General features: G+C 36.1%; 1 long non-coding RNA gene across 3 annotated transcripts in view; it reads left to right on the plus strand.

Moving 5' to 3' along the window:
* The first annotated feature begins 204 nt into the window (after nucleotides 1-204).
* Nucleotides 205-27,354, plus strand: part of LOC140848694 (uncharacterized) — a 397,098-nt gene continuing 369,948 nt past the window's right edge. For all 3 annotated transcript variants that reach the window (XR_012129798.1, XR_012129799.1, XR_012129800.1), the window contains exons 1-2: nucleotides 205-338; nucleotides 19,182-19,287. This is a non-coding gene — a long non-coding RNA (uncharacterized lncRNA). The remainder of the gene's footprint in view (nucleotides 339-19,181; nucleotides 19,288-27,354) is intronic.

Genomic DNA, 27,354 nt, shown 5'->3' on the forward strand with positions numbered 1-27,354 from the left:
GTATTGCTCACAGCTTGCTCAAGTTCACTAGCCAAGCCGGCTCCACCTGTCCTCTCTGGCTGAGGCTCCTCCTCTCCCGCTTGCCCATCCCTTCCAGCAGGAGCTCCGTGGGTGGGTTGTGGTGACTGACTGGCACCAGACCAATTAGGTACCAGAAATGGAGGGGAGGAGAGAATGGCATTTTCTCTCCACCCATTACCCCAGAACAACCCGACACCACCTGCTGTGCTAAACACCCATTGATACGGTTAAAGCTAGGTGGAAAATTCTGGAAACTCTGGAGGAAAACTTCCATTTACCCACTGGTGGACATAACATTTTTTTAAGAGTCAGGCATGGTAAGTCCTACAAAAAAGTAATAAAGCTGATTAAGGGTGATGGGGCAGGGGGGAAACTCTCCTGCAGATCAGTCAAAGAAGATGTCTCTGTTATCTTCTGCACAGAGGAGAGTATCTTGGAAATGACTATTGAGATGAAGGAAACAGCCTTTGCTTGTTAGTCTTAGAGGTGAGGAGAGTAATAAATGATGGTTTCAGAGAGAATGAAAAGCAAAGCTCTTGAGCAAAAGCTGAACTGCTGTCAGGTATTCTACTTCCCCAGTCTAACCCTTAAGATATCTACACTCAAATGTTCCCTTGGAACCTAACAATTTAGGAACAATGATCAGAATCCCAGGGACTTTTTCATTTTAATAAGTTATGAGAAGACAGTGACATAGGAAGTAGCAAAGACAGTAGGGCACTAGAGAAACCTGGTTCTGCCTGTTAGAAATGTGGCTCAGTGACTAGTAAGCATGGATCAGTCATTCACTTGGGAAAGAGTGATTAAGTAGGTGTGGAAGGAGAGATGAGGTATGCACACTTCAGCCCTTACCAACCATCATGTAGAAAGCTTTGTGAGAATCTCAATGAAAATCTAATATAGGAAGAGAAATATGCCTTCTAAAACTTATTGTTAGCTAGTAACAGTGCAGCTCATTATTTCAATGATGTCATCTAATGTATGGGAGATGCTTTCATATAAACTTTCCAAATAACACTGTTTTTAAGCAATTTGCCAATGATATTTATTTTATTACAACAGCTTTGCTTTAGATTTTTCCTAGTAGGACTGCTGCAAGACTATTAATTGTGAAATGTTAACATAACATTTTGCATAATTTCAGATAAAAATGTGATAGTTTATTGATTGTGACTGTATTCAGAGTTATCTTTAGAATTAATTTTCTATAAACTTGATGAAAATAATCTCAGGCAGATATAAAGATTGTAAGCCTTAAAGGAAATCAATACTGGGTCACTTTTTTTACTTACCTATTTTTAATTCTATTGAAAATGATTAATTATAATAATACTAACCTCCATATGTCTAACAGTAAGTACTCAACCCCATAGATTAATGAGTCTTAACAAGGTAAGAAGACCGCTCCACTGAACACAAACTTCAGCTCTTTTAATAGATGATGATTGTTCTGGGTGAACTGCAGATGTAATCATAAGATTTTGTTTTCATTGTATAAAAAATAAGATGAATGTGTCATAGAAAAGACTGGGGAGATTATTTTTTATTTCCTCAAATAAAAGTAGCTTGTTCCTATTCATTGAGAAAAATCTCTTACTGATAAATTCACATCAAATAGATTAATATACTTGTTTAAATGCTTAAAATAATACCACACTCAAAAATAATCATTGTTAATGGGTCTGGGTATGTAATTCCCAATATATTTTCTAGCATATATGGCTTTTTAAGAAAATAGAATAATAATGTACATATTTTTTGAATACTTATTTTCCTGCAATACAGTGTACTGTGGTCCTATTTCCATGTCAAAAAATATAAATCTATGTTGTATCTATAAATTCCTTTATTTCTGTAGTAGACAATCCAAATATAGGAATATATATGTCAAATATAGTGGATATATTCCAAAATGTGGACATTATATATTTTATTCAACCATAATATTAAAAAAATAATTGTTGTGAACATCTATGTATAGCAATTTTTGCAGAGTTTTTCTGTTGGGGCAGTGTAGATAAAGAAAATTAGTATAATAAAAATGTATTCATATTTTATAGTTTTGGGTACATAATTTTTAATTTTCCTGCAAAAATTTATATATGAATTTACTTTCCATCAGTATTATATGAAAGTTTGTATTACAAGACTGTTTATGCTAGAAAATATTCTTAATTTCTTCATCATAAAAGGAAGAGCAGCTAAATGTTTTCTAAAAAACAACTAAGACTGGAATTAAACCTTTCTTAAAAATTAAATCTTACTAATGTTTTGATTGTAAAACAAAACGACTTTTCATTTTATTTTATCTATTTAGGTGTGAGTAAAGTTAAATATCTCAATTTTTTAATGACATCTTTGGAAAATTATCTGCTTGTATCCTTTACCTGATTTTAAAGGTTTTTCTTATTTATTTATTTGTACTGTTAATATATTATGGATATTCAGTCTGTGTTATTTTTTTTTTTTTGAGAGGGCATCTCTCATATTTATTGATCAAATGGTTGTTAACAACAATAAAATTCAGTATAGGGGGGTCAATGCTCAATGTACAATCATTAATCCATCTCAAGCCTAATTCTCGTCAGTCTCCAATCTTCTGAAGCATAACGAACAAGTTCTTACATGGTGAACGAATTCTTACAGAGTGAATAAATTCTTACATGGTGAACAGTACAAGGGCAGTCATCACAGAAACTTTCGGTTTTGATCATGCAATATGACCTATAAACCATCAGGTCAAATATGAATATTCATTTGATTTTTGTACTTGATTTATATGTTGATCCCACATTTCTCCTATTATTATTATTATTTTTATTTTTAATAAAATGCTGAAGTGGTAGGTAGATGCAAGATAAAGGTAGAAAACATAGTTTAGTGCTGTAAGAAGGCAAATGTAGATGATCAGATGATCAGGTGTGTGCCTATGGACTAAGTATTAATCCAGGCTAGACAAGGGCAGCAAGACATCCACGGATGCAGAAGATTTCTCTCAAAGCAGGGGGGGTGAGGTTCTGAGCCTCACCTCTGTTGATCCCCAAATTCTCACCTGATGGCCCCCCTGCGACTGTGCCTGTCTTAGGTTGTTCCTCCCTTGAGGAATCTTACCCGTCTCTGGCTAACCAGTCATCTTCCGGGGCCATACAGGGAAATGTAAAGTTGGTAAGTGAGAGAGAAGCCATATTGTTTGCAAAGGTTAGCTTTTTACTTCTTTGCAGATTTATGCCCTGTGGCTTCTATGCCCAGCACTTGTCTCGAGGTATCTTTACCACCTGGAGGAATTATGATACTCGGTAAATTCGATATGAGGCACGAATTCTATTTAAAGTTTGTAATTAGGAAGGAAGAAGAAAAGCTATAGATGTAGCATATGAAGGAAACTTGGGAGGATTGATTATTTCTTTGACATATCTTCTTGTATAGTACCTTAAGTATGTATAGGTTTTAAACTACTAACTAATTTGCACACACATATTGACATAATAGGAATACGGTGACATAAAGAAAGCAAATCTATAATCACCAGCCATCTCCAGTGAAGCCAAGAAAACCATTTAGGCACCCTAGGCATTTGTGAAAATTTATCTATGATATGATGGATATTTTCCAACTGTACTTGAACCATCAGACAAATTAAAGCAGCCCATTTCTGGGATCTGTTCACATCCCATATGTTCTTTTAACCATAGATAGTCTATAGTCATGAGATTTTGGGGTGCTACAACTTGCACCCCTCCCAACTCCTGGTTGAGTTCCAACAGTACAGATCCAGTCAAATTCGTTGTCTCACTGTATGCACATGCCAGCCTAGACATCTCCCTCCTCCTTCTCATGGCAAGTCCAGGAGATGGTGGGCTGGATGCAGCCACAACCGCAGCATCGTCCGGATCCCTGTGGAGGCTTTTTGATGATCATCCCCCGGCACGAGTCCTCCAGAGAGTGCTGATGCCGGAAGCTCCTCCTCATATCGTATCTTAGTTCATTTTCTGGGTATCCAAGCTAGGCCTTGATCTTCTGCGTAGAAACAAACAGACCCTTTGCCCACACTTTGACATGCCCTCTATACCACTGTGCAGAACTCATTGGAGGTCAGCACACAGTAACTGCTTTTTTTTTTTTTTTTTAATTAAGAGAAAGGAATATTATCAGAAAAGAGTACCTCCATAGCTGATCATCTGACACCCTTTAAGTGATCAACATTAAGGATATTTAAAGCATGCGTTGATCTTTGATTTACCAATAGTTTTATCCTGTTAAGGAGTAATCCCCCTTTTCTTTCTTTCTTTCTTTTTTTTTTTTTTAAATTTTTAATCTACACTTACCTGAAGAATACTATGTTTACTATGCTCTCCCCTATATCAGGTCCCCCCTAACAACCACATTACGGTTACTGTCCATCAGCTTAGCAAAATGTTGTAGAGTCACTTCTTGTCCTCTCTGTGTTGTGCAGCCCACCCTCCCCTTTCTCCCTCCCCCCCATGCATGCTAATCTTAATACCCCCCTTCTTCTTCCCCCCCCTTATCCCTCCCTGCCCACCCATCCTCCCCAGTTCCTTTCCCTTTGGTACCTGTTAGTCCATTTTTGGGTTCTGTAATTCTGCTGCTGTTTTGTTCCTTCAGTTTTTCCTTTGTTCCTATACTCCTCAGATGAGTGAAATCATTTGGTATTTCTCTTTCTCCGCTTGGCTTATTTCACTGAGCATAATACTCTCCAGCTCCATCCATGTTGCTGCAAATGGTTGGATTTTTCCACTTCTTATGGCTGAGTAGTATTCCATTGTGTATATGTACCACATCTTCTTTATCCATTCATCTACAGATGGACATTTAGGTTGCTTCCAATTCTTGGCTATTGTAAATAGTGCTGCGATAAACATAGGAGTGCATCTGTCTTTCTCAAACTTGATTGCTGCATTCTGAGGGTAAATTCCTAGGAGTGGAATTCCTGGGTCAAATGGTAGGTCTGTTTTGAGCATTTTGATGCACCTCCATACTGCTTTCCACAATGGTTGAACTAATTTACATTCCCACCAGCAGTGTAGGAGGGTTCCCCTTTCTCCACAGCCTCGCCAACATTTGTTGTTGTTTGTCTTTTGGATGGCAGCTATCCTTACTGGTGTGAGGTGATACCTCATTGTAGTTTTAATTTGCATTTCTCTGATAATTAGCGATGTGGAGCATCTTTTCATGTGTCTCTTGGCCATCTGTATTTCTTTTTTGGAGAACTGTCTGTTCAGTTCCTCTGCCCATTTTTTAATTGGGTTATTTGTTTTTTGTTTGTTGAGGCGTGTGAGCTCTTTATATATTCTGGACGTCAAGCCTTTATCAGATCTGTCATTTTCAAATATATTCTCCCATACTGTAGGGTTCCTTTTTGTTCTATTGATGGTGTCTTTCGCTGTACAGAAGCTTTTCAGCTTAATGTAGTCCCACTTGCTCATTTTTGCTGTTGTTTTCCTTGCCCGGGGAGATATGTTCAAGAAGAGATCACTCATGTTTATGTCTAAGAGGTTTTTGCCTATGTTTTTTTCCAAGAGTTTAATGGTTTCGTGACTTACATTCAGGTCTTTGATCCATTTTGAGTTTACCTTTGTATATGGGGTTAGACAATGGTCCAGTTTCATTCTCCTACATGTAGCTGTCCAGTTTTGCCAGCACCATCTGTTGAAGAGACTGTCATTTTGCCATTGTATGTCCATGGCTCCTTTATCAAATATTAATTGACCATATATGTTTGGGTTAATTTCTGGGGTCTCTAATCTGTTCCACTGGTCTGTGGCTCTGTTCTTGTGCCAGTACCAAATTGTCTTGATTACTATGGCTTTGTAGTAGAGCTTGAAGTTGGGGAGTGAGATCCCCCCTACTTTATTCTTCTTTTTCAGGATTGCTTTGGCTATTCGGGGTCTTTGGTGTTTCCATATGAATTTTTGAATTATTTGTTCCAATTCATTGAAGAATGTTGCTGGTAATTTGAGAGGGATTGCATCAAATTTGTATATTGCTTTCGGCAGGATGGCCATTTTGACGATATTAATTCTTCCTAGCCATGAGCATGGGATGAGTTTCCATTTATTAGTGTCCCCTTTAATTTCTCTTAAGAGTGACTTGTAGTTTTCAGAGTATAAGTCTTTCACTTCCTTGGTTAGGTTTATTCCTAGGTATTTTATTCTTTTTGATGCAATGGTGAATGGAATTGTTTTCCTGATTTCTCTTTCTATTGATTCGTTGTTAGTGTATAGGAAAGCTACAGATTTCTGTGTGTTGATTTTGTATCCTGCAACTTTGCTGTATTCCGATATCAGTTCTAGTAGTTTTGGAGTGGAGTCTTTAGGGTTTTTTATGTACAGTATCATATCATCTGCAAATAGTGACAGTTTAACTTCTTCTTTACCAATCTGGATTCCTTGTATTTCTTTGTTTTGTCTGATTGCCGTGGCTAGGACCTCCAGTACTATGTTAAATAACAGTGGGGAGAGTGGGCATCCCTGTCTGGTTCCCGATCTCAGTGGAAATGCTTTCAGCTTCTCGCTGTTCAGTATAATGCTGGCTGTGGGTTTATCATATATGGCCTTTATTATGTTGAGGTACTTGCCCTCTATTCCCATTTTGCTGAGAGTTTTTATCATGAATGGATGTTGAATTTTGTCAAATGCTTTTTCAGCATCTATGGAGATGATCATGTGGTTTTTGTCTTTCTTTTTGTTGATGTGGTGGATGATGTTGATGGATTTTCGAATGTTGTACCATCCTTGCATCCCTGGGATGAACCCCACTTGGTCATGGTGTATGATCCTTTTGATATACTGTTGAATTCTGTTTGCTAATATTTTATTGAGTATTTTTGCATCTACGTTCATCAGGGATATTGGTCTGTAATTTTCTTTTTTGGTGGGGTCTTTGCCTGGTTTTGGTATTAGGGTGATGTTGGCTTCATAGAATGAGTTTGGGAGTATTCCCTCTTCTTCTATTTTGTGGAACACTTTAAGGAGAATGGGTATTATGTCTTCTCTGTGTGTCTGATAAAATTCCGAGGTAAATCCGTCCGGCCCCGGGGTTTTGTTCTTGGGTAGTTTTTTGATTACCGTTTCAATTTCTTTGCTCGTAATTGGTTTGTTTAACTTTTGTGTTTCTTCCTTGGTCAGTCTTGGGAGGTTGTATTTTTCTAGGAAGTTGTCCATTTCTTCTAGGTTTTCCAGCTTGTTGGCATATAGGTTTTCATAGTAGTCTTTAATAATTCTTTGTATTTCTGTGGAGTCTGTCGTGATTTTTCCATTCTCATTTCTGATTATGTTGATTTGTGTTGACTCTCTTTTTCTCTTAATAAGTTGGGCTAGAGGCTTATCTATTTTGTTTATTTTCTCAAAGAACCAGCTCTTGGTTTTGTTGATTTTTGCTATTGTTTTATTCTTCTCAATTTTGTTTATTTCTTCTCTGATCTTTATTATGTCCCTCCTTCTGCTGACTTTAGGCCTCATTTGTTCTTCTTTTTCCAGTTTTAATAATTGTGATGTTAGACTATTCATTTGGGATTGTTCTTCCTTCTTCAAGTGTGCCTGGATTGCTATATACTTTCCTCTTAAGACTGCTTTCGCTGCATCCCACAGAAGTTGGGGCTTAGTGTTGTTGTTGTCATTTGTTTCTATATATTCCTTGATCTCTATTTTGATTTGTTCATTGATCCATTGATTATTTAGTAGCATGTTGTTAAGCCTCCATGTGTTTGTGAGCCTTTTTGTTTTCTTTGTAGAATTTATTTCTACTTTCATACCTTTGTGGTCTGAAAAATTGGTTGGTAGAATTTCAATATTGTGGAATTTACTGAGGCTCTTTTTGTGAGCTAGTATGTGGTCTATTCTAGAGAATGTTCCATGTGCACTTGAGAAGAATGTATATCCTGTTGCTTTTGGATGTAAAGTTCTATAGATGTCTATTAGGTCCATCTGTTCTAGTGTGTTGTTCAGTGCCTGTGTGTCTTTACTTATTTTCTGCCCGGTGGATCTATCCTTTGGGGTGAGTGGTGTGTTGAAGTCTCCTACAATGAATGCATTGCAGTCTATTTCCCTCTTTAGTTCTGTTAGTATTTGCTTCACATATGCTGGTGCTCCTGTATTGGGTGCATATATATTTAGAATGGTTATATCCTCTTGTTGGACTAAGCCCTTTATCATTATGTAGTGGCCTTCTTTATCTCTTGTTACTTTCTTTGTTTTGAAGTCTATTTTGTCTGATATTAGTACTGCAACCCCTGCTTTCTTCTCACTGTTGTTTGCCTGAAATATGTTTTTCCATCCCTTGACTTTTAGTCTATGCTTATCTTTGGGTTTAAGGTGAGTTTCTTGTAAGCAGCATATAGATGGGTCTTGCTTTTTTATCCATTCTATTACTCTATGTCTTTTGATTGGTGCATTAAGTCCATTTACATTTAGGGTGACTATTGAAAGATATGTACTTATTGCCATTGCAGGCTTTAGATTCGTGGTTACCAAAGGTTCAAGGTTAGCTTCTTTAGTATCTTACTGCCTAACTTAGCTCGCTTATTGAGCTGTTATATACACTGTCTGGAGAGTCTTTTCTTCTCTCCCTTCTTATTCCTCCTCCTCCCTTCTTCATATGTTGTGTGTTTTGTTCTGTGCTCTTTTTAGGGGTGCTCCCATCTAGAGCAGTCCCTGTAGGATGCCCTGTAGAGGTGGTTTGTGGGAAGCAAATTCCCTCAGCTTTTGCTTGTCTGGGAATTGTTTGATCCCACCATCATATTTAAATGATAGTCGTGCTGGATACAGTATCCTTGGTTCAAGGCCCTTCTGTTTCATTGCATTAAGTATATCATGCCATTCTCTTCTGGCCTGTAGGGTTTCTGTTGAGAAGTCTGATGTTAGCCTGATTGGTTTTCCTTTATAGGTGACCTTTTTCTCTCTAGCTGCCTTTAAAACTCTTTCCTTGTCCTTGATCCTTGCCATTTTAATTATTATGTGTCTTGGTGTTGTCCTCCTTGGATCCTTTCTGTTGGGGGTTCTGTATAATTCCATGGTCTGTTCGATTATTTCCTCCCCTAGTTTGGGGAAGTTTTCAGCAATTATTTCTTCAAAGACACTTTCTATCCCTTTTCCTCTTTCTTCCTCTTCTGGTATCCCTATAATACGAATGTTTTTCCTTTTGTATTGGTCACATATTTCTCTTAGTGTTGTTTCATTCCTGGAGATCCTTTTATCTCTCTCTCTGTCAGCTTCTATACGTTCCTGTTCTCTGGCTTCTATTCCTTCAATGGCCTCTTGCATCTTATCCATTCTGCTTATAAATCCTTCCAGGGATTGTTTCACTTCTGTGATCTCTTTCCTGACATCTGTGATCTCCTTCCGGACTTCATCCCACTGCTCTTGCATTTTTCTCTGCATCTCATCTCACTGCTCTTGCATTTTTCTCTGCATCTCATCCCATTGCTCTTGCATTTTTTTCTGCATCTCTGTCAGCATGTTCATGATTTTTATTTTGAATTCTTTTTCAGGAGGACTAGTTAGGTCTGTCTCCTTCTCAGGTGTTGTCTCTGTGATCTTTGTCTGCCTGTAGTTTTGCCTTTTCATGGTGATAGAGATAGTTTGCAGAGCTGGTACAAGTGACCGCTGGAAGAGCTTCCCTTCTTGTTGGTTTGTAGCCTTTTCCTGGGAGAATAGCGACCTCTAGTGGCTTGTGCTGGGCAGCTGTGCGCAGACAGGGCTTCTGCTTCCTGCCCAGTTGCTTTGGGGTTTATCTCCACTGTTGCTGTGGGCTTGGCCTGGCTGGGGCTGTTCCTCCAAAATGGTGGAGCCCCGTTAGAGGGGGAGCAGCCAGGAGACTATTTATCTCCGTAAGGGGCCTCTGTGCTCCCTGCTGCCCAGGGGGTTAGAGTGCCCAGAGATCCCCAGATTCCCTGCTTCTGGTCTAAGTGACCTGTCCTGCCCCTTTAAGATTTCCAAAAAGCACTCTCCAAACCAAAACAACAACAGCAACAATGAGAGAGGGAACAGAAAGGAAAAAAAAAAGAAAAAACACGCGATTTTTTTTTTTTTTCCTCAGGTGCCGGTCCCAGGCACCCGCGCACTGGTCCTGCTGCCCTGTCTCCCTAGCACCAGGGTCCCTGTCCTTTCAAGGCTTCCAAAAAGCACCCACCCACCGGTCCCGCAGGGAAGGAACGCTCAATATTCTTTGTCCTCAGGCACTGGTCCCACGCACCCGCTCACCAGTCCTGCCGCCCTGCCTCCCTAGCACCGGGGTCCCTGTCCCTTCAAGGCTTCCAAAAAGCACTTGGCAAAAAGAGAGAAAAAAAAGGGGAAAAACGCGCGATTTCTTCCGTCCTCAGGTGCTGGTCTCAGGCACCCACCCACCGGTCCCACAGGGAAAAATGCGGGATATTCTTTGTCCTCAGGTGCCGGTCCCAGGCACCCGCTCACCAGTCCCGCCGCCCTGCCTCCCTAGCACCGGGGTCCCTGTCCCTTTTAGGCTTCCAAAAAGCACTCGCAGAAAAGAGAAAAAAAAGGGGAAAAACGCGCGATTTCCTCTGTCCTCAAGTGCCTGTCTCAGGCACCCGCCCACCGGTCCCGCAGGGAAAAACGGGGGATATTCTTTGTCCTCAGGCGCCGGTCCCAGCCACCCGCTCACCAGTCCCGCCACCGTGCCTCCCTAGCACTGGGGTCCCCGTCCCTTCAAGGCTTCCAAAAAGCGCTTGCCAAAAAGAGAAAAAAAAAAAGGGGAAAAACGCGCGACCTCCTCCGTCCTCAGGCACCGGTCTCAGGCACCCGCCCCCAGGTCTCGCAGGGAGAAACGCGGGATATTCTTTGTCCTCCGGCGCTGTTCCCAGGCACCTCCTCACCGGTCCCGCCACCCTGCCTCCCCAGCAACGGGGGCCCGTCCCTCTAAGGCTTCCAAAAAGCGCTCGCCAAAAAAAAAAACTGCTCCGGTTTCTCTCCACCCGCCGGGAGCCGGGGGGAGGGGCGCTCGGGTCCCGCCGGGCTGGGGCTTGTATCTTACCCCCTTCACAAGGCGCTGGGTTCTTGCAGGTGTGGATGTGGTCTGGATGTTGTCTTGTGTCCTGTGGTCTCTATTTTAGGAAGATTTTTCTTTGTTATATTTTCATAGCTCTATGTGTTTTTGGGAGGAGATTTCCACTGCTCTACTCACGCCGCCATCTTGGCTCCCGCCTCTGTGTTATTTATTTTACATTCTCACTGCTTGACTGTGACATTTTTGTTTAATTATCATTGTTCATCTGAAAGACACAAATTTATAATAATTCTTCATTATATCTGAAATCATATGTTAAGGTCTGTTTGCTGTATTTTACTATGCATGAATCTCATCAAACTAAGGATTTCAGTCAGCCTTATAAGTAAGCTATCTGATTTCATGCATAAATTATTCAGTTACATTAAGTTCTATAGGTAATTTTTATTTTCTTGACTTAAAAATATGGTCATAAAGAAAAAGAAAAGAGAAAGAAAATAATACCCAATTTTCTGAATCCTGCTGTCTATTAAATTATTGATCTATTTTTTCATCAATTAATGATTCTACTTCTCCGGTATGTAGTCTACATTCTCTGGAGTCCCATGACTGATCCTATTTCTAGCTACTCTATGACCTACTAGGTGAAAAATTTCTGGGCTTCTTATATGTTTTCATCTCACTCAAGCACTTTGCCATGTGAAAATGTATTTTATAGATTTTGTTTTTTCCCTTGACAACATCTCCATTTTCAGGATTCACTGTTAGTTTACGTCCTACTCAGTCACCTGAGACTTCTCTTTGTCCTCACTCAATTAAATTATGCTTTCATCTCCCGCTTGTCTCACTTAACAGGATCATCTTAAGTGATGGCATATGCTCATATGTGTCCACCTACCACCTCTGTGTAGTTGATCCTTGGATTAGTAGCCTTGACATATGTCTTGAGACCTCTCGAATGCCTATTTAATGCATTTTGAAAAAAATTAAAGAGTGAATGAATGAAAAGGGTAATATACAACTTGGAAGTAGAAAATCTTTAGTTTGAGGCACTGCTAGAGCATTTACTAGGTTAACAACTATTTACTGAGCATTTACTATTAAAAATGCAATATACCAAGGTTTGGGGTTATGGCCAATTATTAATATATGAATTTTAGGACATATCACTTTACTGATTAGTTTATTGTAAGATGGAATTTAAAATGCTTTCTTACATTCAGTGTTTTTTTGAATCTCAAAATATACAATGCATATTAAAGCAATTTGCCTAATTATATACAGTGTTATTAAGAGAAACAAAAGGTGAAAAAGCCTTTCAGTCAGAATTTCTAATTCTTTCAATAGAATCGGGGGATTCACATTCTAACATGATCTTTGCTAACTTTCATATACTCCAAAATAATCAAAACATTAAGAAATTTAGTGTTAAGTGAACAGCACATATTTGTGGGCTCTGTCTGGCCCATGGACCACCTATTGGTGATTGCTAATAGATGATATAGTTAGGTGGTTGCTTTTCACACTCCAGTAGAAGCATATAGGAGTTACCTGAGAATTTGTTTAAAATGCAGGTTCTAACTCACTAAAGCTAAGGAGGAGCCTGGATTTCTGCATTCATAACTTCTAAGTGAGGCTAATAGTTGCGTTCTGCTGACCACATTTTGAGTGACAAAGAATGCATGGTAGAAAAGGAGTAGAAGGAAAAAAAGAAGAAAATAGAAAAACAGAGCAGATATTCACTTTGAAAGAGTTGGAAGAGTTGAGACAGAAGGTTTCGTCATTTATTGTTCTTCAAATTAAGAAGCCAGTCCTCTAGCATAAAGATAAAATCAGAAAAAATGCAAATGACTGATATCTGACTTGTTTATCATATAAAACATTTTAGTAAATGATCTTAATTCTTTGAAAGAAACCAAGTACAAAGAAAAAGTCAGCAACTTAACTAACAATGCAAATAATGAGGCATTAACTACCTGCACACAAATGCATGAGTGCACACACACATCACACATACTTAATCCTGGAAGATATATATACATGTATAGATATTTTCACAGACTCCCATCACCTTGTTATTAAGCTGCCTCTTGGAAAGTATTTAAAGGTGTATCTGTAGAGATGAATATCAGGGTAGAATTTTAACTGCCACTGTTGATTGACTGTCCCTATCATGAAAGTATGATAAACTGCATCTGTCAGAATCAGCTGTTGGTTACCTGGAAAGACAAAGATGAGGCTAGGATAGTAAAAGAAAGCAGGGAAATGAGAAAGGCAGAGAATTAAAGAAATATCTGGTGCAACTATCTATTGGAAGGTGGAGATGACAGTGTCTGTTCATCTGCCTTTTTGAGAAAGGAGGATGTAGGATATTAAGAGAGATAATGAAAGATGAAAGAGGGAAGGAACTTAAAACATACTATATAACAGAGATTTTAGATTGTAGGGAATTGCATAATGCTTGTTATTTCCTATAATTTTGTATGCTCCCCTTACCCCAGCCCAGACAGATGTTCTATAACTTACTGTGATTATTGAGAACTCAACATGGGCACCAAGGTGCATAGCTGTGGGAAACTATCAATTCAATGAAATGATTACAGCCATGTAGTTAAAAATCCTAACTCATTCCAAATTGACATTTTGGGAAGGATTGGTCCATATAGTCATGCTTAAGGTTATATATAATGTTCTCTTGGTTTAAAATTATCCCAGTTAAGAAAGTTAAAGTTTATTTTTTTCTATTAAAAGGAGCATTTAAATCTATGTAAATAGTTTGATAAAAATTTGCCTTTCAAAAATATCAGTTCAAAATAGGGATGATTTTTATAAGGGTGATTCCTACTGGATTTTTAGCAATATGTGTTAATGACCATTACCATTTAAAAATAAGCCATTTATCCCAGGAAAATCACCAATATTAGGGACAAAGAGTAATAATGTCAGTATGACCCCTAACCAGGATTGTCTCACCCAAAAGTTATCATTTATTTACTCTTTATTTCTTTGGGGATTATGAATTATTGATATTTTATCTGATATTTTATCTTTTATACTGTAAGTTCTGGAATAGAGTGAAGCTTGCCTTACTTAAGCCAGTAGTTTTCAAAGTGTGGTCAGGCATAGCAGCATAATATCACTTGGGAACTTCTCAGAAATGCAAATTACTGGACTCTATCCCAGACCTACTGAAAAAGAAACTCTTAGGGGTGGGATCAAGAAATGTCTATTTAAATCCATCCAGGGCATTCTTATGTTCACTAAAGTTTGAAAACCACAGGCTCAAGCAATGATTGCTTCCCTTTTTAATATTCTCTTTCTTTCAGCATGTTTCTGAAAACTACTCACTTTGAGAATTTCCTAAGGACAAGTGACTCTTACCATTAAGATGAGCCAATGATTACTATAGGCAACCTATTTATGAGTGTGAAGTAATTTTGAATACTGCAATTTCTAGTAGCATTCTTAAATACCAATGTCCCTGTTTCATGCCCCCAAATATGGCTTGTAGAAACTAAATTTTATTATGTAAATTTGTAGCTTTTTAAAAAAGTGGAACTGGTTTAGGGTTTAGGGGCTTATTGTTTGCAGAATTTGTTTACAAATAGAAAGTCAAAAATGTATGTATGCATTATGTAAAATACAAACCAGTTGTACTGTTACTTCCTTAGAACTGTGGTTACTGAAACCTATGCTACTGTAAATCTGTATCCTTTAATTACGTTCAGAATACTCAGACAATAGGTGAATTCAGTCAGAATTTTGCAGTGTCTTCATTACCTATCGTTAAGAATGGAGTATTGTGTTTCCAGTTGCCATCAGGAAAATTAGCTCACAAAACTGGGGTTAACCTGCAGTATGGCTCTTAATAAGCATGTCACATCCACTACAAAAGTGAATTGCCTATAGTTGGTAACCAAAATGCAGTTGGGAAAGTATCCATGATCATGTTTATAAAGGTAAAAGATCATTGAATAAGGTTATGCAAAAAAAAAAAGTAAGTTGCTTAAGAAAAATCCAACTGTTTTCTCAAGTCTTTTAGTTAAAACTTCTTTCAATAGAGAAAAATTTATAGAGGTTTCAGCTGAAGAATGTGTGTGCATTTATTTTTACCCTAGCTTGACTGCTAGGCAACCAGGCCAGGAGCATTAAACTTGGCTTCTAGTTACTTTAAACACATCTTTCTGACCTGACTCCAATGTGTCAGGGTGATTAAAATACTCCTGGGGAAGTTCCAATTGCTTGCAATCCCTTCGAAAAAGGGCAGTGTTTTGATAGATACTCGTTTAATATTTTTTCAAGTCACACAATTATTTAAATTTGGTGCATGCCCTGATTTAGAATTATAGTATTTACTAATATGATGTAAAACTTATGTAATATTTATAATATTCATATTTGGGGCATGCATTACACTTCTGTTAATGAACTCATAAATTGCTGATGTAGACAACAACAGAAATTTATTCAGTGAAGATACTTCAGAATATTTTGTTAATTAGGATAAAATCATTTATTAAATTTCTGTTTTTTCCAAACCATTTGGTGTAGTTTAGAAGTTAATTGAATGTGACAGTAAGCTTAAGAGTGTGGCTCATCAACACCTATGGTCTGACACTGCTACATAAGGCCACATTCTTGTTTGTTTTATTTAGTGAAACTGGAAAGTGCAGACCTGTCACTTAATTAAACTTGTAACAGATATATGAAATATTACACCTGTTAAATTATTGTCAATGATTATTTAATTAATAGAAATAATAAAGCAAGAATAGATTATGAATATTGATATAAGTAAATGTTATAAATTAATCAAAGTAATTAATCAATTGCACCAGTCTTTCAGACATGAAATGTGAAGTGTATTATGAAATTAGCAACTTAAATAGTCTAATAATTGTTAGATTAAAATAGTGTGCTTAAATTTGTGGTCAAAAAGTAAAAAATGTTAAAAATCCAAATTTTGGAGGGAATGTACCATATATACGCTTCAGAGCAAAATCCTTAGGATGTATATTAGCTAACAACATTTATGAAAAACCTTAAAATATAATACATTACTTAAGTTTGGGACTGTCATAACTCCAGAAAATTGCTGTCTGATGATGGATATATAAATAAGCTGTGCCATCAGGATTTCAGGATAGAAATGGGTAAGTGTTAAAGATATTGGTCCTAAAGTAGACACCTGAATTCACCCAGACTTTAGAATCATCCCGTTATGTATGTCAATGGACAAGAAACAATGCAGCAGCCTTTCATCTATCCAAATAATGAGATTGATACCAAGGATAAAATGAATCTGTAGATAATTTGTAAACTTCATCTTTAATCCTAAAATTTTTCCTCCTGAATTTATATAACTTTGGAAAATAAAATATCCCGGGAATAAAATAAAAAGAATGATTTCCCTTCTTTCGTCACTGACATTTTCCCAGTCTCTGAATCAATTTCTTCAGAGCGAGAATCACTTGGCCCTCACCCCATAGTACTACCTGTCCTGACTCTTATTTGAGAGATATTTGTGGAGCTATGCCAGCGCTTATGGAATGACAACAGGATAACCTCACTGTGATTTGATTCTCAACTGGTGCGCAGTCCTGCTAACTGAGCTGCCTTTTCCCTGCCACTGAATTATTCTGCCCTTCTTAGGACCTTACTCTTCCAGTCATGATGCCTTTGCCTGTATCGATTAGGATACAGGACTTTGTCTATGTCATCTGCTTCGATGTCTGTTGATCCTTTTATAATGGAAATAATACGCTTTCCTCTCCATGCTCCCCTCTTCCCCAACTCTTATCTGCCCTTACTATTCAGAACCTAAACCAGAGGCAAGTCCCTGCCACCTGCCAAGAGAATACCTTTCTGCAAACTGCTTGCTTTATAGCCCAGACTTCTGATGCTAATTCACCCTGTGTTTCTCCAAAAGTGAGAGTCACTTACCTGTTGGGATACCTCACTCAGTAGAGATTACTTAGTTGGGGTACTGCCTGAAGTATGTGACACTCTGTAATATTCAGGCAAATGAGAAATGAAAATTCTTCGAGGTGTGAAAGAAGAAGTCACAGATATACGTTAAGTGGCAGTTCTATCAATACAGAGCCTCACACCAGGGCATATTATGTACCTGCCATTGAGGCATATTATTATTAATATCGCCACATGATATTAATGTGGTATTAACATTGGTGTAGTCACCATGTGAATAAATTGGGCCAAATTAGAAATTGTGAGGAGATACAAAAATGTGTAATCTCTATTTTTAAGGATGTATTCTAGCTATGGAGGCAAAGCGAAGCTGTAAACATTTAAGTAAGGATGTTTAAAGGATAGCTTTAACAATAAGAATCAAATTGCCTCCAGTTTACAAAAGGCATACAGACATTTTTGTAATTAATACAGGATGGCAGTGGGAGTGGGGAGTAGGATAAGATGTTTGAATATAACTCAACCTGTAATCATTTTAATTTTTGCAACTGGTGGTATTCTACACCAACTGCTTTAGTCGCAGAGTAAAGATAGAAAGGCTTCTTTGCTTTGTCCACATGTGGCACCCCTATTTCCAGTCTCATCTGCACACTCATATGAAAGGTGAAGAAAGGAGTGGATGGATCACCACTGATTAGATGGAACATGCCTGATATGTAAACGTGCAAGCAGTCAAAACACTCAAGGCTGACATTAACTCTTCAGTGTGTAATACCTTCAGCATTTTAAATCTATTTTTTAATTCAGTCAAACATCATCAGCCTAAACTATAGGAAGCAAACAATGCATAAATCTGCTCATTCTGAGACCTTAGAAATTGAATACCTCTTAAGTGGTAATACAGTTTTCTAAATATTAATGATATATTTTGCTCAAAAGACATAACTAGGTTGAGCACTATAGCAACATCTGTAGAAGCAAAGTGAAAACCCTCAGTATTATGTCAACAGCACTAGCAATACCTCTTCACACCAGGTGCACAGATTAATAAACATTCTGTAAAAGATCCATTACATTTTCAAAATGGAGAGGTACCCATATTTGAATGTCTTCTACAAAAAAAAAAGTAGAATACATAGAATACAGCCCCAACAGCTTAGTATGATAAATTCATCAGAGAAAAAAATTTAGTCCTTATTTCAACAAGGAAAGCCTCTGGGATCACATAAACAAAAAGCAGAGCGGAAGAGCAAATCCCCTGGGAACACCATTAACATAACTGAGCACTTAAATACTAAGAAACAAATTTAGAGATCACTTAAGTAAACAGGAAGAAAGCTATGTAAAGACAGCATCAAGATGCTACAATTGATCTTTAACTGCTACAGTCTCTGGAATTAAGTAAGGCTGACACATCTAAGGAGTAGTTCCTTAGCATTGAGCTAAACGGTTATGTGCCTGAACTTCTGCAGAGACAGCTTGTGTTCGGACCTAAGCACCGCACCTGGCAGATGCATTATCCTAGGCAAGTTTCTTGTCTTCAAGACTCAGTTTCCTCTTCTATAAATAGCACAAACTAATAGCATTGCATTATAGCTTGTTGTAGTTTTTAAATGAAGTGTTAGATAAAGTGCCATAGTGTAAGGGCCATAATACTCTATATGTGTATTTTATTATATTTATTATTATTAATTATTATTACCAGTTAAGAGTCATGTTCAAATACATATATGTATTTGCTCATATGTCAATACTTATATGTCATACTCACATGTATATTATTCTAAGTTCAAATACATACTTATATAAGTGCAAACAGTAGATTAGAAGTGAATAGAATTTTTCTTTATATTAAAAATAAACGAACTCACAAAATAAATATGAAATCAAGACTATTGGATCTTCACTGAATTCATTTTCTTTGTGCAAAGTGGTTGAGGAATTGACTAATTTGGATTATAAATTTTAAAATATTCTAACCAAACAGGGAAAATTAAAGTGAAATTTTACAAATCGTGTGATTCATGAATTCTACTTCAAAATATACAATCAGTCATGGTTAATATAGCCAAATACTTGGACATTAATTATTAAGCTGAATGTTGTATCAACCATCTATGAAGTGATTTGATCTAGTTTATAGATTATAGATGTCAGTACATATTTTTGTGTTATGCTATTTATTAAATAATTTTGGTAAATTTTTTGTTGAATATAGTACATATATAATAAAGTTATAAATCTTAAATTTTCAGACTGGTGATTTCTTGTAAAATGAACTCAGTAACCAGCACTGAGATTGTGGCATAGAACATTACCAGCACCCAAGAAACCTCTCCTGTGTTGTACACATCTTCAGAGGTACCACTATTTTGACTTCTGTTACCACAGATTAGTTTCAACTGAGTTGGTGCATTTTATACAAGAAATCATGCAATATATACTGTTCTGTGTTTGGGTTTCTTTGCTCAGCATGAGAGTATGAGATTATGTATATTACTGCTTGAAATAATAGTCTTCTATTTCATTAATGGATAGCACTTCATTACAAAAACCTATCTCAGAACACAATATGTCCTGTTCTACTATTGATGGTGGTTATTTCCAGTTTTTAGATATTGTGAATCGTGCTTAATGAACATTCATGTCTATGTGGCACATGGATTGCATATGTGTAGTCATAGGGTATTTAATTAGTTACACAGAAGATATTGCCAGCAGTTAAAAAACTTGTAACTATTTACAACACTCCCAGAAATGTATGAAAGCATTGTTGATCCATTTAAATGCCCCAAATCGGTATTGTGTCTTTAATTTGTAACTATTCTGGTGAGTATGTAATATTGCGGTTTTAATTTACATTTCCTAATGATTTATAATATTGAGCACTTTTTCATATGCTTATTGGCCATTTGCAGATGCTATTTTGTGAATGCTCAAGTTTTTCACTCATTTCTGTAAAGAAGTTTGTGTTTTCTCATTAATTTGAAGGATTTATTGAATAAAAGTTCTTCTATGGAATATCTGACAAATATTTCTCCCTGTTTGGGATTTGTCTTTTGATTCTTAAAACTGTCTTTTATAAACAGAAGTTTTCAAGTCTCATAATATCCAATCTGTCAGTCTTTTCCTTTATGATCTGTGATTTTTGTTTCTAAGAAATTCATGCCAAAGTCATGAAGATTCTGTCCTATAATAATTTCTAGAGGTTTTATTCTATTACATTTTACCTTAATTCTAACATCTATATCTAATTGATTTTCCAGTGTGTTGTTTCTAGTAAAGTTCAAGATTCTTTTTTTTCTCAGATGAATACCATTTTAAAGCCTTATTGAAGGCATGTAACACATAAAAGTAATTTCCCTGCTATTCTTCTTATGAGGATGCTATTGCAAATCCTTTTGAATTCTAACAATTCAAGCATTCATCATGGCAGTAACTTATTTTTAATAGTCCCAGTTGCTAGGATTATCAATATGCTCTACCCTTGGTCTAATCTACTTTCTTAAAAAGCAACTTATTTAAGTTTTTATTGTACCCTTAAAGTAATGTTTCAAATGTGCTGTTTTGTATCCTTACAATTCTTACAGCATTGAATTGACTGAATATGTGCTTTAATAGGGGTGGTCAACCAAAATATTCTTCAGCAGAAGAGATATAGTTATGGCCTCAGAAACTAAATAGTTGCACACATACATACCATTTAAAGATTATGAAAATCTGCTTATTATAATAATTTATCATTATGTTTTAATTAAGTATGCATGGGCCTTAGGTAAGACCATTTTGTGTTGTATTCATTAATGTATTCATCCACATATTCATTCAGCATATAAGTGTTAAGTACAGGCTCAGTGTTACTTATTATGGATTCAGTGGTACACAATATAGATACGTTTACATATTATGTAACAGAGACAATATAATTCTCCGCCCTCCAGAGATTACAGTTTAGGATTAGAGTTAAATATAATTGAATGAATTACCTTTCATAAGTTCTCTACTACCTTCTTGTTATTTCTTTACCATGTAACATTTTGTCTTATATTTTCATGTATGTATGAGAATTTCAGAAATAACTCATGAATCATAATACACCAAAGTGATTTTTAAAATAAGTATGAGAATTGGTTTTTGAACAAATAACCCCTCCCTTCCAAAATACAAGGAAGGTTTTAAAAGCATACATAGTCTCTGCTAAAATTACTTTACATAGAATTGAAATGCACAGTTTGTAAGAATACCATAGTGTGTCAAGTTGCCAAAATTCTTTAAGAAAAAAAAAGACTAAGTAATAAATTCAGTAACAGAGGAATTTGAGATATTTAAAAATTGTGATATAAGTAAGACAAAACATGAAGTTTCAGCTTTCACATGTAAACACTCAGTGCTATGGTTCAGTGATAGTGCATCTTATCAATGGTGGCTAAGAACTGATTTAAAAATAAACACCCAATACACAAAATAGAATATGTAGAGAAAGACAAAAGAAATAAAGTATTTTTTTAATATTACAAAGCATGCTGGAACAAAACAATTAAGTAGTTAAGTCTCAGCTTAATTATAACTTAGCCAATAATACAGTATTAGCTTAATCAAACAAAGTAGCCTGGGTGAAATTCTGGGTTATATCCTATACCCATTGTTCATGCAGCAAAAGGCATGTTCTTGTTAATATAAACTTTAAAGCTACCATCAAATTGGAATATGAGCTGCCCAACCAAATAAAGACAAAAAGAATGGACTTTGATCAATTGGTCAGTATAATTGTATATTAGCATAGAAAACTATATTAAATAAAACCAATTTTGAACCTAATCTAGAATGATTTAACTGAGATGGAACTACTGTAGACTATAAAACAAGGAGGTAATGGGGAAAATTTAAAGAAACATTTAGACAATTAGTAAAATTATTCTTGCACAAAATCAAGCTGTTGAGATTACTTTGTATAGAACAGAAGGAATGACCTGATCTTTTTAGAAAATTACAAGTTTATGATAAAGGATGTTCTAAGTCTTTAACTTAACCTCACCCTCTAATGAATATTCATAAAAAGCTGTGTATCTTACCCCTTCAATCTTTATATTCAATTCATCATCAAGCCCCAGACAGATGATCTTTGAGATATCTTTACTCCAACTATCATAACTTAAATTACTCTTGTTTCATCTTTGGTTGAATTAAATACAAAGGACTTAATGGCATCTTTGCCTCCAGTCCCTTGTCCACTCCATCTGAATTATGCCACATTGCTGGATAAAACTGTTGTTTTACTATAAAAATTTCTCTCACAAAAATGCCATGATTTCTAATTGTATCAGATATAATCTATCATCTTCCATTTTCTGGGTTTAGAACTCTCCAACCATACTTGTGCCATTTGCTGATATATGCTTTCTAATATTAAAATGTCTTGATAATTCTTTCTCCTGCATCATTCATGTAAATTATTAATTAGGTTATGTATGAATCTAGTGCTTTTAGGCGATGTTGGAAACTTATTGTGTCCCTTGTAATGTTTCCTTGTGAAGATGTAGTTTGAATTCTAACAAACCTGTCTTTACAATACATTTTTTCAATATAATTTTTCATAAATTCAATGCTGTGGATAATTCTTAACATACAATTTTTGTTCTATAAATTACATTTTCACAAATATTAGCTATTAGTTTCTTACATTATTCTACTGCAACGTAATTTTTCATTATTTTATACTTACCTGATTTTCCCTACTTCATACCCTTTTGTCCATTAAAGTTTTTAAACATTTATAAACTTCAGTTATCTGTTTCTTCATTTAATCCACTAATGTGTATTATATTAGAAATGAACCAGGCACTCCAGTAGACATTAGAAATTCACTAGTGAACATCATGATGTACCCTTTATAGCAATTACACCAAGAAAAACACTTAAGCCTGTTCTTTTAGTTTTCTATTGCTTTTAAAACATATTACCACAAATACAGTGGCTAAAAACACCCATTTATTATTTCACAGTTTTGTGGATCAAAGGTCCAGTACAAAGTGACTCAACTGGGTCCTCTTCTCAGGGCCTCATAGGACCAAAGTCAAATCATCTGCTCTGCTGAGCTCTTATATGGCACCTCTACTTAAGATTTCACTTCCAAGCTCATTCAGGTTGTTGACAGAATTCAGTTACTTGAAGTTGTATGACTGAGTTCCACTTTTCAAACCAACATCACATTGAATCTTCCTTGTGCTCCAAATCTCTGACCTCCTCCCTCTTCTGCTACCAACCAGAGAAAGATCTCTGCTTTGAAGGGTGCATGTGACTATATCAGGCCCAACCCGCATAATACAAGTCATTCTTCTTAACTGAAGTTCAGCTGCAAAGCTCCTTTGCCGTGCACCATAATATATTCATGAGAGTATCACCAAGGGGTGAAGATCACAGAAGGCAAAATTCTGCCTAACACACATGTTGACTAGAAAATATGTACAAGTATCTTTATGGTATCTTTGTTGGCAAGAATAAAAAAATGGAAATAACCCAAATAATTATCTACAGGAAAATGCACAAATGATTATGTATGTTTACACAAGAAAATACTATCCAGAATTTAAAATCAATAAATTATAGCTACAAATTATAGTATAGATATATTTTAATGATAAAACATTGAAAAATAAAAGAAAGATCAGGTTAAGTTGAAAGTAAACTTAATTAAAACTAAAGGTAGAAATTAAAAAAGAAAACAAGAATGATAAATATGATTTAGGATAAAGCTGTCTCTAGAGGATGATTTAAAGGAAAATTGTGGCAGAAATTCATAAATATATTTAAGGTACTGTAAAGGATAATTCTAAAAAGAAAATAAGGATTTACTCTAGTATTGGGTAGTGGATTCATGGATGTTTTTGTATTATAAATAGGATTATAAATACATACCCAGGAAAGACTCATGTGTAGGTCAAATTTGCAAGTGTGTATGGACCAAGAGTTATGATTAATCAAAATTTAGGTACTTGGGACTGTACATATAGAACTGTCAAAATATTAAAGGTTATATAAGGAAAAATTAGAAGATGCTTGAATAAGTATAACATTGGTCCTGATTGAGGATGGGAAACAAAGAAAACTTTTCTTTGAAGTAGTATTTAAGCTGAGATATGAAGGTCTACAATTACAGGGAATCATGTAGGAATGCAGGGAAAAGCTTCTGTGTCACTCTGGAAATCTGTGCAAAGTCCCTGAGTCTTGAAAATAATTGGAAAAGAAGTCCATTGTGTGCCTGGAGCAAGGAGAATGGCACAAGATAGGCTGGAAGGGCAGTGGGCAGATGTGGCAGGGTGCAGAAAAGTGGAGTGATCAGACATATTTTAAAGACTTGGAGCTGGACAATAATAAATAAAAGAAGTTTATTTCTTGAGTTCAGGCAAAATCTTGTGGAGGACATCTACTGCTGAAAATGGAATGTAGTCAATAAAAATAAAGTTTCTAAGGAAAACTACTACCATAATTCTATGGTGTTTTACCTGAATGAATGGAAGAATGGAATTATCATTTACAGATAGGAAATACTGAGAGGAGAGTAAATTTGAAATGTCATTAAAATTCAAAATTGAAGTTTGAGTTTGTTGCACATTCAAAGGGGGACGTTAAGTAGACAATTGTACGTATCAACATTGGATTCAGGGAAGTGTTAGAAATAGAAATGTAAATTTGTGAATTATCAGAATATATGTAGCATTTAAAAGTCAAGATCTGACTGAGGATAAGGAGTCAGCGTAAACTGAATGTAAACTGGGAGTCCTGGGACTCCGCAACACAGATTAACCTAAAAAAAATTGTGAGAGTTCAATCAAATTGTACAAAGTATGTATAATAATTTACAATAGATGAGCATTTTAATGGTATATAAACAACATGTTTTTTGTATGTGTGGTGGGTGTGTAGTACCAATAAAAAACATATAGCAGAAAGTGATACACAAAAATGTCAGGATAATGGATGCCTCTGAGGAATGTGGGGAAAGAATGAGATTGGGTAAAGTATACAAATGGTTTTCAATTTTGGCATTAAAGTTTTATTTCTAAGAAAAACAATTTGAAACAGGGAAATTGATTAAATGGCTGGTAAGAAATTAGACAAAATAGCAGTGTGTTTAGAGAATTCTATTTAGAAGTTTGTCTTCAAAATAAATGGAGTAGAGAGATGGGGCTATAATCGAGGAAGGTTGTGACTTCAGAGTTTTTTCTCTTTGTTTTTTTGCTATTATGAGTTGTTTGTTTAATTTTGTAAGTAGATTGGGAAGAACTCATTGTGTTAGTGCTGATGGAGAGGCAGCTTTTGTTAGGAGAGAGGTAATTTCAGTATTATAATGTGGAAAAAAAAGAAGGTAGTGATAGATGCAATTAAATTGGTGTATAGGTATCCCTTGTTTCTGAAAGCTTTTGTTACGCCCCTTGGCTGAGTATGGGGACAGCTCTCTTGGGGAAATTGAAAATCCTCTGGATTTCTTTCACTTAGTGAACCCAAGTACTAATGTAGGGCATTCAGAAAAGCCAAGTGGTACATTGTGAACTTTTGGAAAGTGTAGGGTACGCTTCACTTTACACCACTTTGTCTTTCAAACGGCTTCATAGGAACATGCTGCTTTCAGAGGGCAAGAGAAAATGCATTTGTTTTTGGCAAGCTTAAAGCGTCCCTGTCTCTTGGCTTTTAATTTCTGTTAAGTATGGCAAAGCAAAAAAAGCTTGAGTTTTACAACAATGGAGACATTGAAAATTTAAGAGATGTGGAGATGTGAAATCGTAATTGTGGACAATTCAAAAGCAAAATTATTTTAGAAATATTTAATAGGGCTTTTAGAAACTGAGATTGAGGATGTTGGTAACAACTGGCAACAATTTATACATATATATTTTCTCAGATCCTTGTTTGCATCTACAAAGTAGGTTGTTGGGATAATCTAGATTTTCATATTTCTGGGAGTATTACTAAAGGTAAAAGAGGCTATTATCTGAGAGGAGAAAGGGAAGCCCAGCTGATGACTTGGTTATTTCAGGGTTATTCTTGGTTATTTCAACCATTTGCAGTTAGTAGAGCAATATCATGAGCCAGGTTGTTTGCAAGATCTGTGTGAGCACTTGATGACAATGCCTGGCTTGTATCACTTCCAGGGGAGTGTTCACTACCAACCTAGCAAGACTTGGATGTTAGACTATTTTGTGAAAAGCTGGAAAGTGAATATGGAATTTTGAAGGCTTGTTATTACATGGTTCTTCTTGGCCAAAATTTTGTCCTCTTTCCAGGCAACGGCATTCCAGTCCCTTGAGTAGGACAGGCATAGAGAAAGTTCAGGAATTATATGAAATCCAAGGTTTCAGCTTCATCATTTAACATAAACCTTGATGCATTAAATTAAAATTTGCCCTAATCCACGGCAGTATAAATAAGAAGAGGGCTTTCTAAATGTTGGATTAAGTTGAATCAGTTCATCACTTATTGTTTGCCTTTAAATATAGTAAGTAAATCTACTGCCATATTGGACTATTGCAGAAACATGGATCATGGTTATTTAAGATGAATGGACATCATGTCCATGTTCATTTATTGTCCAATATGCCATATGTTTAGTAGATAGAGTCTCTGAGATGTGTCATAGTTTGTTCAATGAATCATTTCACAAATGACATATTTTATTTGCAACTACCTCTTCTTAAAAAAATTATTCTCATTTCCTCAGTTTTAAATTCCATCTAATAGTCAAAATTATTTGTAGAAACCCACTGGAATGAGTTTAGGCAAGAAAGTTATATATGTATGTAGACTTTGTATAGAGAATTCATTAAGTTATGTTTTATGTGTGGGTAAAGACAGTGGTCAATGGTATTTTTAAGAATCTTTGTCTCTACCATTATTTCTTGCTTTTTGACTTACTTGGGCTTGTAAGTATAAGAAAATACCATAGACTGGGTGGCTCAAACAACAGGCACTTACTTCTCATGGCTTTGAAGGCTGGAAAGTCTAATGTCAAGGCAGCAGCTGATTCGGTCCCTGGTGCGGGCCCTCTTCCCAGGATGCAGCTGGCTGCCCTCTTGCTCCATCCTCATGTGGAGGACAGAGAAAGCCCTGGGTCCCTTTCTATTCTTATAAAGACACTAATACCATGTGGGAACTCCACCCTCATGACCTCATTTAAACCTGGTTATGTTTAAATGTCCCCACCTCCTAATGCCATCACATTTAAGATTAGGGCTTCAACATCTGAATTTGAAGGGATGGACATGAAGTCAATACATAACACCTCTCTTTTTTTTTCTCTCAGACTGCTATTGCAGACATGCTTCCTTAATAGGGCAGGGCATGACTACATCCTAGGCATATGTCTTTACAACTTAAAAAATGGTCCTGTAGAGATAACACTGACATACACTTTGCTAATGTCATATTGTATAA

The sequence above is a fragment of the Manis javanica genome, chromosome 4 (assembly GCF_040802235.1).
Source record: "Manis javanica isolate MJ-LG chromosome 4, MJ_LKY, whole genome shotgun sequence".
Classification (NCBI taxonomy): Eukaryota; Metazoa; Chordata; class Mammalia; order Pholidota; family Manidae; genus Manis; species Manis javanica.